Source organism: Rhynchophorus ferrugineus, unplaced genomic scaffold (assembly GCF_030347505.1).
Source record: "Rhynchophorus ferrugineus isolate W39M unplaced genomic scaffold, kcgeb_rfMv2 rfM8, whole genome shotgun sequence".
NCBI lineage: Eukaryota > Metazoa > Arthropoda > Insecta > Coleoptera > Curculionidae > Rhynchophorus > Rhynchophorus ferrugineus.
The window spans coordinates 11,506,873-11,520,058 of record NW_027472587.1 but is presented as its reverse complement, the minus strand read 5'-3'; the positions used below and the strand labels follow the sequence as shown (position 1 = coordinate 11,520,058).

The 13,186-nt window shown below is 32.7% G+C and overlaps 1 protein-coding gene across 1 annotated transcript in view; it reads left to right on the top strand.

Annotated features, from left to right (window-relative positions):
- The window catches only part of nolo (ADAMTS-like no long nerve cord), a 546,982-nt gene that overhangs the window by 427,839 nt on the left and 105,957 nt on the right, over positions 1-13,186 (top strand). The window lies entirely within an intron of this gene.

Genomic DNA, 13,186 nt, shown 5'->3' with positions numbered 1-13,186 from the left:
TTGCTGTTCAAAGTCATGCACATTTGAGTTCAAACTCTTTCTCCACCTCTCTCAATTTATATAAAATAGTATTTATATAAATTAAAAGTTTTAAACCATATACGGTTCAAATTAATATGATCAAATATTCTCTATAATTCCGTTATTCAGTTAAATATATAACAATATAAATAAGAATTATTTGTATTTTTTAAACTATTCAAATATGATTCATATGTAGGCATTTTTGAATAAATCATGCATTTCGATAGAATATTTAACATAATTAAATACTACGAAATGTAATAAATATTAAATAACACTCCGAATCCATAATGTTTATTACTATTATTATACTGCTACTAAAGAAAAATTAGTATAAATCTATACACACCTTAATCTTTTGTTGATAAATCATCATCGGTTCCAGTCGATATAAATTATATATTACGGTGTTAATTTTTTCTTGTATAGGATTGCACACGTTTACGATATGTAAACTTATGTTGTGGGAGAAAGAAAACAATTTCTAGTGCATTTTTCTGTTCCAGTTCATTTATTGTGTTGCATATTAGTTCTAAGCCTTGGCAACAAGGTTATAAAGTAATATAAAGCGGAAAATTCACCGTTGAGATTACAGTTCATCTATCGTGGGACACTGGGTTAAGCCAGTTACTGGCGATAATGGCATCAAAGGTATGTTCTACTCAGTGAGTCATAACATAATACTCGTGCGTTAATAATACCCTAACACACAATTATATTATATTATATATATATATATATATATATATATATATATATATATATATAATATAATATAATTGTGTGTTAGGGTATTATTAACGCACGAGTATTATGTTATGACTCACTGAGTAGAACATACCTTTGATGCCATTATCGCCAGTAACTGGCTTAACCCAGTGTCCCACGATAGATGAACTGTAATCTCAACGGTGAATTTTCCGCTTTATATTACTTTATAACCTTGTTGCCAAGGCTTAGAACTAATATGCAACACAATAAATGAACTGGAACAGAAAAATGCACTAGAAATTGTTTTCTTTCTCCCACAACATAAGTTTACATATCGTAAACGTGTGCAATCCTATACAAGAAAAAATTAACACCGTAATATATAATTTATATCGACTGGAACCGATGATGATTTATCAACAAAAGATTAAGGTGTGTATAGATTTATACTAATTTTTCTTTAGTAGCAGTATAATAATAGTAATAAACATTATGGATTCGGAGTGTTATTTAATATTTATTACATTTCGTAGTATTTAATTATGTTAAATATTCTATCGAAATGCATGATTTATTCAAAAATGCCTACATATGAATCATATTTGAATAGTTTAAAAAATACAAATAATTCTTATTTATATTGTTATATATTTAACTGAATAACGGAATTATAGAGAATATTTGATCATATTAATTTGAACCGTATATGGTTTAAAACTTTTAATTTATATAAATACTATTTTATATAAATTGAGAGAGGTGGAGAAAGAGTTTGAACTCAAATGTGCATGACTTTGAACAGCAACCTCAATGCAAATAATTCAACACTACGTAACATTAATATAACATAAAAAAATTATATAACATATTTCATCAGTTCATTAGTCATATTTCTACAATACTCTTTCAATTTCCATCAACTTTTTAAATCTTAACTGAATACCTCAATCATGTCACATCATCTCACATTCTCATATCTCACATGCATTTACATATAATTAGGTATTTTTAATAAATTTAAAAGCATATATTAAAAATATTTCCCACCGGCTTGGCGGAGCAGTGGTAAAGGCGATAAGACGGTCCCCTACTGTTGCGATAGCCGCGTTTTTCGAATCCTGCTGGAGCATGGTCGTAAATTTATGTTTGTGATTGTTTAAAATTTGTGATTGTTCTAGGCAACAGTGTAAAATCCGACAAGGAAAATGATCCCGATCACGCGAGTAACCAGGCTGGGCAAGACCGGATGTCTTCTGGGATGATTTCTAAAGTTGGTCACTCGCTAGTCGGTAGGCTTAAGTCTGAGGACCATGGTTCGGAGCTCACGTTAAACTTTAGGTCCAGTCCAGATAAACCCATAGTTCGTAGGAGATTTTAAAAAAACATATTTCCCTTCCCTAGATATTGCTTCATTTTTTACAGTATCTAAGAATCAAGTTACCAGTGATAACTAAAAAAAGCGAGGTCTGATGAATGTAGTGATAAACCGTTCCCATTTGTAAAACTTAAGTAAACGTGCTTTTAAATATTTAACACGATGAAAAAACTACCCTGAAATGATCCCACCAAAGTTGTTCATTATATTAGCATCACTACTTTTTTAGCGTCTCAGTATATGTATGTTCTTTCCAACACATTACACTCACTATAATTCTCAAGAAGAATGTTAAAATTTTATTAGAATATAGTAGGTTTCCTTGTTCTTGTTATGACTCTGAATATATTTACCACAAAACCCACACACTCATATAGGAGAATTATTGATAATTGAAGCTGTTTAATAGATGAATTATTACTATTATTTTGTCCTGATAACACTATCTTTTGGAGAAATAATTTGAAAATTCCATCAAAAATCAAATATATTAAATAGTCAATTATATGTTATGTATGAAAAGACAGAATAAATATTGTATTATGAAAGGCAAGAAGCTACAGCTTTAATACTAAGAAATGCTTTTAGATTATTTTTAGTGTTAAAAATATTAAAAAACACAGAAAATCAATTTAGATAAGATTGAATATGCCAAGCCTACATGAAAATTACAGAAAAACTCATTGAACTTTAAATAATGATAAATATTATATGGTATAATACATTTCCTACATATGTATGTAGAACGAAGTATATATGTATGAAGAACTATATGTATATATATATACATATATATAGTAAGTAGTAATTATAGTAAGTATATAGTAAGTAGTATATAGTAATTAGTAGTAAATCAAAACTGGCCCTTTATATAGTAAATAAATGGTCACATGTTTCGACACTAGATAGTCGACCATTAACGAGATCCACGAAATAAGAGATAATGCGGTAATAATAAGAGGTAATACGTAATGCGGTTCATGTCTCTGTAATATATTTAATTAGCTTTAATTAAGAACAGGAACATTAATAAATGCATTAATCTATAACACAAATTTTACTCATTCTTTTCATAAACTTTGGAGTCCAGTGTTCTTCCAATGACTTCAAAATCTCTTCGTTTCGTTTTAGTCCTGGCATAGTTTTGACGCATGTTTAGAGTCATTGTCCTGTTAAAAAACAAAACTTCAGCCAATTAAATTCCCCACAGAAGGAATCTAACAGTTTATCAGTTAATAATAGCTAATAAGTTTATCTTTATCTAACGTTCATCTAAAAACACTGTTTGTAACTACTTATTACAATAATTTAACTACAACAAATTATTGCTTATACCTAGTAAGTAAGTAAACTACATAAAATGTTTCTTATAAAACTTAAACTCAAAGTAATATCATCTTCAAATGTAGTAGTTTTAAAACGAAACCTCCACGCCGCTATGGCGGTTACATAAAACAAAACAACGCTTAAACATACACAGATAAAGGCTTTATTCTTCGACCTTATAAATAATTCACCGATCCGAACAGCATACAGCCGCAAAAACTACAAAATAGCTGAACGAATATCGAGGTATAAATTTTATTTCCGTCGCTGTAGCGATTTTAAACCAGAGTAAAACAATAAATTTGTTCGGCCATATTCTGATAGGAATTGAAATGAAAACTCCATATTCTATTAGGTGCTAGCGTGTATTTTGATAATGTTTTCACGCTAAAAAGGCTTTTATCGATCCATGCTGCATCGTGCGTAATCAGCAGTACTATTCTGTGTAGCAGCAATATTACCAAGTAAATATTCTACAGAAATCTAGAACATTGGCCAACCTTTGATTTGATGCTCCTTATAACAGGTCAATTGAAAAATCCAAGGCCTGACACATAGATGGCTCTACTAGAAATAAATCCATATGTTTTTTAGTTAACCCTAACCATCAAAAGACGCGTGTATATATTTGACAGCTGTCGGATCATTAGTTTGTGAATTATGGCATTTTGAGTGAACCAACTTTTGTTATTGTAAAAAAAATGGTTGAAAAGGAATTTCGCGTGTTGACAAAATATTGCTTTTTGAATTCCTGGACGAACCTACGATAATTTACGCTAGATATTGACATTGTAAATCCACTCTCCATCACCGGTCACAAAGCCAGTGTCAAATTCACAAATTATAATTTTACCTCCTTTTGAATGTTTCCCATTGCACGTAAAAGTTGATTCATCAGTTACTAAGCTCTGCAAAAGATTTTTGAGAGTTTCAACTGGATTTTTGTGTAAAGTTTTGCAATTCTTTGTAATTCTAATTGAAATCTAAATTCCAGCAAACTAGTAGTGTTATGTTATATCTCATTTAGAGCAAGTTAGTAAAGGTAATGAAGATTACTTTCTATGTGGGTAATATATAGGTGTAAATGAGATAACGGTCCGACAGACATCGAATCGTAACTTATAAAATAAAACGCAAAACAATGAAAAAAGTCGACTTGGTACCTTTTGGCCAAATTTTACCATTGATAATAATCACCTCATAGATTACAAGTAGTTAGATCAACAGATCAGAAAGCCTGCAAAATACTCCTTTACGGAAATTATATTTTATATGATTCTCCACAAGTCAAAGGGAAATAAGATTTAACCTAAGTATGTGCATGTGTAGTTCACATTTAATCGGACCGCACAAGTACCACTAACAATAAATAATACCATCATTCCATATACCAGCAACTCTAAGTATCTCATAATTAATCTTGAAGCAAAACTTCGCTGGAAGTAACATGAAAAAAGAACTGGAATTCAAATATAGGAAACTGTATTAGTTTCTTCGAAGAAAATCACAATTATCAGTACATAGTAAATTGCTATTACTGAAGCTAGTGTTGAAGCCTGTATGGATATAGGGATCCCATTAGGGGCATTTTATACGAATATATTATAAGTTTTCCAAAACAAAGTCCTGAGAAGTATTGTAGGTGCACCCAGATATTACAGGACTGGTCATTTACACCGAGACGTTCAGACATCGACTGTAACTAAGGAAATCAAAAGAATCGCAAATCGCGAGAGACAACACTCTCATGACAATACCAAAGTAATACAACTCTTGGATGACACCAGAACAGAACACAGACTCAAAAGAATCAGACCGTTTGTGTTAATACATAAACGTTATTACACCATAGACTAAGCGTACAACAAAATTTAATTTATTGTAAAGGCTAATCGTTGGTTAGTCGGCAACGACTAGTAACAATGTAATAAATAATTTAAAAAAAAGCAAGTCAAACAAGAAAGTTAAGTCCAGTTAATAAGCGGGATGTCCAAATAATTCATATTTAATTAAGTGGTTTTATGATTATTTGTCAAAATAATGCAATCAACACGTTTGTGCCAATTATGTAAATATGTACAATAAATAGTAAACTAATCGATAATATCGGAACGATTGAAAGCCAAATAATCAAAAATACATATATTATGGTACTGTTATATGGGTTTGAAGAATGTAAAATTCAATTAATAGAGGTTCAATATTACCCAATATTTAACAACAAAAAAAACCGCCCAATTCTGATCTGTTTGATACCAGACCTGTTCCGAAATGCCAAGACATTTTTTTCTCGTTATTTTCATCGCCCAAACACACTTAAAACAATTTAGCCGTGAACTTGAAACCGCCAAGATCCGATTTATAAGTGAAAGTCTTCCGCAAGTATCAGGAGCAAGGTTTGGGACAAGGCAAACCGCACGACATGAATATTAAACCGCTTGTACATTGAAAATTAATTTCTTTGAATTTAAATCATAAATAATTCATCGCCTTTTTCGATTTTTGTTTCGTTTGCTGGATGTATTTTTAAATTTTAATAAAAAAAATGTTATAATAATAATCTGGATTATTACTAAGCTCATCTCAGCCCATTTAAACGAATGATTTTGTTTGTTAAATTGACACAATTGTGCTCTATACTCACATGGAGTTTAAAGGTCGTATGTCATTTTGTCGGTTAGCTTTTGTCAATTGATCTGAAATATGTTTACGTACATATTAAGTAATATGTTTCGTGTACCAAGTTACCAAAAAATATCACCTTCGTCTTTTTTTGAAATAGACTTTATCCACCTTAGATCGCTAGAGTGAGTTAAATAGTTACTGAATAGTCATTTAAATTTGTCAAAACTCACGTCAAAAAAGCCAAATTTATGGGGAAAAGCGCTTGCATTTTCCAACCTGATAACATACCATCTCTTATCCCAATCACATGTTTTAAATAACCTAACCTAACTGATTTTGAAATTTGATGATTTTGACATTTATTCGCAGGGAACGATCGGCAAAAGAATATGAAAATTTGATATATCAGAAAAGTGATTCAAATGGGAGGACCAGATGAATATCATAATATTTCCATCCAATGCATAACGTATCCCCCATGCTTGACTGTATGAAGTTGGCAGTTCGAACATAGGCTTCTTTTGGAATTATGCATTCAAAAATCCGACCGTTTGTAGGTAACAATGTAAGCGATAATTTCTCGGACCATATCATATTCTTCCAATCATGAAGTGTCTAGATTTTATACTTGTTGCACTACTTCATTCGCAGCTTAACGTTGGCTTGGGTGTTTTACCATATTTTGTGTATTCTACCAGTTGTTTTCATCACAGATACTCCAACGATTTATCCACTTCTAAGAGAGTCTGAAAAGTTTGAGAGATAAAACATTTCACCGAACGCTTGTTTTAACCGCCTTTTAACAAAACAAGACGTATCACTGAAATGTAATGTACAATACTTGGCATGTAAACTGAGCAATATATACGCACTGCTTTATTCAATATATTGAATTCATACGATTTTGTTTATCCCTGTATATCTAATATAATTTTCAAATAAAATGTGTTTCTGACATTAATTTATTTCGTTGCCTAATTTAAAGAAATCTGCTTCCGAAGTCCATCAAACACTTTCGAAAACTTATAGTAATGATGTAATTTCAACGATTTAAAAGCTGTAATTCGGATGTCCGTGACAAAGAACGGCCTGGAGGACCAAAAAGGTTCGAGAACAATAGATTGCAAGACTTATTGGACACAAACTCCCGAAGACCTATCAGACAGCTTAGGAGTTCATGAATTAACCCTTTCCAGGCGCTTAGATATAATGATGTGCTAAAGTTGCTCCATGATTGAATTTTTGACAAACCTGAACAACTTTCTTTCGGCATGGTATAGCCAGATTATCCGACAGATGATAAAAACTTGTAGAATATTATTTGATTTGAAATTATTGTTAGAAAATATTTTGACGAATGTATGATTAGAGTGAAAAATTATCATAATACATACAACTACCTAGAAATATAACAGGTGTACCGGAAAGTCATTACCGGATGCTACAGAAAAAATTACATAATTAGCAAGAAATGAAAAAAAATATTTATCGAAGTATTAGCCATTTCATTCTATACATCTTGCCCATTTTCCAGGAAATTTATGGATTCCATAATTCCGAAATTGGCGCAGTGCTGCTCTGCAAGCGCATATCCTATGGATGCAATAAGTTGGGAGTCGGACGAGACAAGGTCTGGAAAATACGCCAAGTGCGATAATATTGTAGCGACCGCTACGACACTTTAGTCCACCACGCATTCACCTACATAAAGTTCAAAGGTTGGCAACGGAGATAGATTGGTACCATGCGGTTCTCGGCTATAAAAGACCACCACGACCATGTTTCGTTCTATTTTTTCTCTCTACCCTTTTATAATAGTACCACTTCCACAGCGCTACCGTATTTCCTTTACCTAACCTAATATCCTGTCGATTCTCCCGTCAATCACATGTATCATTCAAAATCGAAATTAATACGTTTTTATTCAACCAGTGTTTTCAGATCCCGTGCGAATTCCTTCCTCAAAATAGTAGTGATTGTTCGGACACACTGAACAATCGCACCGACAGCCACACATAACGACCAACCAGGCGAACATACCTATAATATGTTCCATCCAAATAATTTCAATGATTGATTGACCGGCGGTCTTCATCAAATAACTCTTGCAGTTCTACATCTTCAAAATTTTTCAATTTACCGGAACGCCCTATGTCTTGCACATCAAAATCACCACTTTTGAATTTTGGAAACGACGCCTCACATGTTTTTAAGCCATACTTACGACCGCCAAACGATGACTTTCAGCGAAGTTTCTCTTTTCATTAAATAAGCAAAGTAATGGACGTTTTCAGGCGTAACATTCATAACAGAACATAGTTAAGCAGAGAATCTGTTAGAAAACCCGGTAATGACTTTCCGGTACTTCTGACAAGTACCATAAGTGCTGAAATGGATGAATTCAAGTATGAAAATACTAAACTTACATACGTAAGAGTAACTATACGTGATACTGTGACTATATCAAGGATAACCTGATATTTTAATGTTCTAAATCTCAACACAGAACAGTTACCACACTAGAGAACATATTTAAATTGTATCGAATCGGCTAGGCGTACCGATTGAATGTTAATGTCATTTTTAAATAGATGCTTAATTGAATGTCCGACGATGAATCAGATTTGGTTAAATTAAATTTGCAATTTAAAAGGGGCGTTGTTTCGATAAGTGCTATTTGGAAAATTGCGGCAGACCACTGCACAAACGTACCGGCGATCGTGCCGCGGACAATAGCGCACAAAATGGCTCCTTTGCGTTCGGAGGTTTTTCGCTAATTAACTCCCATTGATTCGAAACGATGAAATAATTTAAATTTTGATTTGTGTCGGGTCAGCTTATCCTTTTATAGTATCGACAAGATCAGTTAAGCTTTAACAATACCCTATTAATTAACCCCATAAGAATATCAAAAAAGGCATTAATAATAACGTTAAATTATTAGGTAACAGTTCAACTGGAAATTCCCCGGCCTACCATAGTAAAACGTCAAGGGTGATATACTAATTATGACGACCCTCCAACTTTTCGATACCATTTTTATAGTACGATTTGTCCTTTGCTTCAAAATAGGCCTCAGTTTCGGTGATCACCTCTTCATTCGTTCGAAAAATTTCTTCCCAGCGAGCATTCTTTTGAGATCTGAGAACAGTAAATAGTTAGTGGGGGACGGATATGGAGAATACGGTGAGTAAGCAAGCAATTCGAAGCCCAATTCATGGATTTTTTCCATCATTTTCACTGACTTGCGATACAGTACGTTGTCTTGGTTAAGCAGCACTTTCTTTTTCTTCAAATGCGGCCGTTTTTCGGTGATTTCGTCCTTCAAACGGTCCAATAACACTATGTAATAGTCGCTGTTAATGGTCCTTCCTTTTTTAAGGGAGTCAATGAAAATTAATCCATACGCATCCTAAAATACAGATGCCATAACCTTGCCATCGACTCTTGCCTTTTCCCACGCTTTGGAGCGGGTTCATCGTGTGCAGTCCACTCGGATAACTGTCGATTAGATTTCGGAGTGAAATGATGGACCCATGTTTCATCCATTGTCACATATGGACGCAAAACCTCGAGTTTATTACGCTTGATTATCTCAAACACTGCTCCGACTCGTCGTTATTTTTGGTTAAAAATGAGCTCGCGCGACACCCACTTTGCATAGACCTTTCTCATACCCAAATATTCGTGAACGAAATGATGTACACGTTCATCTTTCGAGTGTCTGCTATTTCATTCAATTTCAATTTACGGTCATTCAAAATCATTCTGTCGTTTTTTTAATATTTCCGTCGGTAAAAACCTCTTTTGGGCATCCACTGCGTTCACCATCTTTGGTGCTCATTTCACCACGTGAAAACTTAGCATACCAATCCTTGATGCTAATTCTAGTAGCGCCATCTATGTGTCAGGCCGGGGACTTTTCAATTGACCTGTTATTTGCATGCATTCTGATCAATTTGTCGTAAATTTATATATGTGATGATGCGACCAAGCTGGGTAGGACGGGATATATTCTGAGGCGATCTCCAAGTTGGTCACTTGCTAGTAGGCTTCGTGTGGACCGATGGTTCCGAGCCCACGTTAAGAATGTAAGACCGGTACAGATAAAACATCGCTGGCAAAAAGGGGACTCTAAAACATAACAAAAAAGATATATACGTGACGCCTTAGAATTCATAATTAATATAAATAATGACTTTCATTTTGTTTGATTTTGAAGGTGTCAAAATAGAAAAAGAAGCCTTTCTTGTCTGAAAAACTTTATTTTCTGTATAAATAATATATTTTAATGAAATGATATGTATACTACAACTTTCTAGAAGGGTTTTTCCAAAATTAGTTATCACTCTCATTATAATTTCCAGGAAGTTGAAAAAACCTATTTGGATCAATATTTTGACCAAAAATAGTCGGTTTTTCAATAAAAAAAAATAGTTCACCAATATATAAGAAAAAAACAGCATCGGAGTATTTTCAAAGAAACTGATCGTGCGCTCTCTCCTTAGCCCAATATCAAACTAGATCTGCGACGTTTCGACTGCCTCCACTTACGCCCCAATGTCACGCAACTTGAAATCCTTGCTTCTTGTCGTTGGTTCTTGTCCATTTTGCGACGCCATTGTCTCGCCCGTTCAATTGTTTCGACGATAAGGACCTCTGACGGACAGCGATAGAAATTGGATTCAATAGGATCGGCTTTTGTTTGGTTATCTATGCAGCCTTTGTCGGTATGAGGAGCGACGATTGGTTGCTCTATTTGACACGGGAAGATTTGTACGTCGTGCACGACTACCAGAAAGTTTTAAGGCTCAACATACTGTATAATATAAGATAAATATATCGATTTGTGAACTAAATTTCCAAAAGCTAAATACCAACTACTAATTTTTTAAATAAAATATCTCCATGAAAATATCAATGTATATATAGCACTATTTTACGAAGGTATACGTTATAAAGGTTTTTTTCTATTAGAAAACAGACCAGCCCATACCACTCGCGAACATTATATAACACCACCCTCTTAAAGAGAGGGTCCCAGGGATATACGTGGACGTCGTCCTCTCTAAATAACTTATAGATATTGTAAGATTGTTTTTGAGTATCGCCTGTATCTTCGTCCGCCAATTTGTCTTTGAAGATCTTCGAGATGGTACTGTTTCTATCCAAATTTACATAGTGTCCATCTATGGAACGGTTTTCCAGGTTTTGGTTCCAGAAACAGTACAAATCAGTACAAACCGTACAGTGTACAGTCAGTACAAATGCATTATCAGATATTTAACATTCTCTGCTTTCAGGAGTTCCTAATTATTAATTTTTACTGGGAAACAAGTCCTTCCAGTCAGAGTGAATGTTAAATGAGTCAAATTCGTCATGATACGCCATGTTTTCTAACAGAAATTAACTCTGTTGAGATGTAGGTGGAGGTTCTTCTGTTCTCTGACCCAAGAGCCTTTCTTATAATCACATAACTTATTTTATAATCACAAAATGAAAGCTAAAATTCAAACATAAGTTTCTTGATAAAGTCTTACATCTTCTTAAATCATTGAATTCTATTATTGGAATATATATCAAGTATCTCTAAAGTAAATTTCACAAAGATGATGACTTTTTTTGCTGTAATCATTTTAGAAATGGTAATTCCAAACTTAAGGAATCGCTAGGCATACAACAACCTTAAATGTTTGAAAAGGTAGTTTTAGTTTAGATCTCATTTAAGATTTTCCAGTATTTGTACTAATAATTTTATTTCTCCAGTATGTTATGAGAGTTAAATCGTCTATATTAAGTCTTGAACATAATCTGTATCTTCCTTAGAGTTACCAAATGGCCCTCGTATCTGTAAAGAGGCAAATAAATGTAAAAACTTTCGTATAAGCGCGTCAAATCAACATATTTTTTATCTCAAGTATAATATATATCATACACCTCTCATTCGACGGCTTCAAATCTGCTAAACGAACTTAAAATATTGTTTTAAATCCACAAAAAGCTTTTCGGGATCGCGAAAAACATTCTTCAACTCACTGGAGGATAATATATAAAGTTTTTTGTTTTGTTTTCGAGGATCAATAAATGACAAGTTCACGTAATAACGTTACGCTTTCAAAGATTCTCTCTGAACGTGTTAATGTTATTTTTCACTGAAAAACAAGTATTGAGTTATAATTTGCCTTTAAAATAATGAAAATAAAATGAAAAAAAATATATTTTGCTTTATTTATATTGCATTTATTTTATGCATATTGCTATAGTATTTATATCTTTTTTACTATTTTTTATCCTCTTCCTAACGCTACAAAAGAACTAGTTGATCCACCTCAGTTTTCATGATCTTTGATAAGAAAACATAAAGCATAAAAACATTCATTTCTTTATGAAACATACACATATATATGTACAGTTAATTATAAACACTGTAATCAAATTTATACTTTTAATACAAAAAATACATTTTAATACAAAATATGTACATAATAATCGTTGAATAAAATATAGTTATATAAAAATACACAAAAACATTATTTAACCTATTTAGTTCACGTATTTCACATTCAACTATATACACACAATTTAGCTTAATACCTACCTAAACCTATTCATGTATTTACAATATTATTTTAACTACTACCAACTGACAAACTTGTGACTTATACGTAAAATTAAATTAGGAACAAACAAATATAATATGTTGCTAAGTTTGATTATTTTTTAATTTTTAGTGAGCTCCTTATTTATTTGTTGAAGTCGGTTCACTTTTTTTATTAAAAATATTTTATTTTTCTCTTTTTGGTATTATACATACTTATCACAATAAATTACGCAGTTATTTTGATTAATATTACTATAGACAGGCCAAGTAAAGTTGCAGCTCGTATTAAAAAATATGAATAAAGAGATAATGATTGAAAATAAGTAACGCTTCAGGCCCCGGTGTCCGCTACCTAACCTAGATGATGTGACAAATATTCCAACTAAACTAGAACAACAAAAAGTTATTGTCCCCCGAGAATCGAACCCGCAACCTCCGTTTGGGAGCTAAAAGCTTTAACCATTACACTATAGAAAGAGTTGTCTACAATATTTCTACGAGGTTTTATATACTATAGAAAGTGT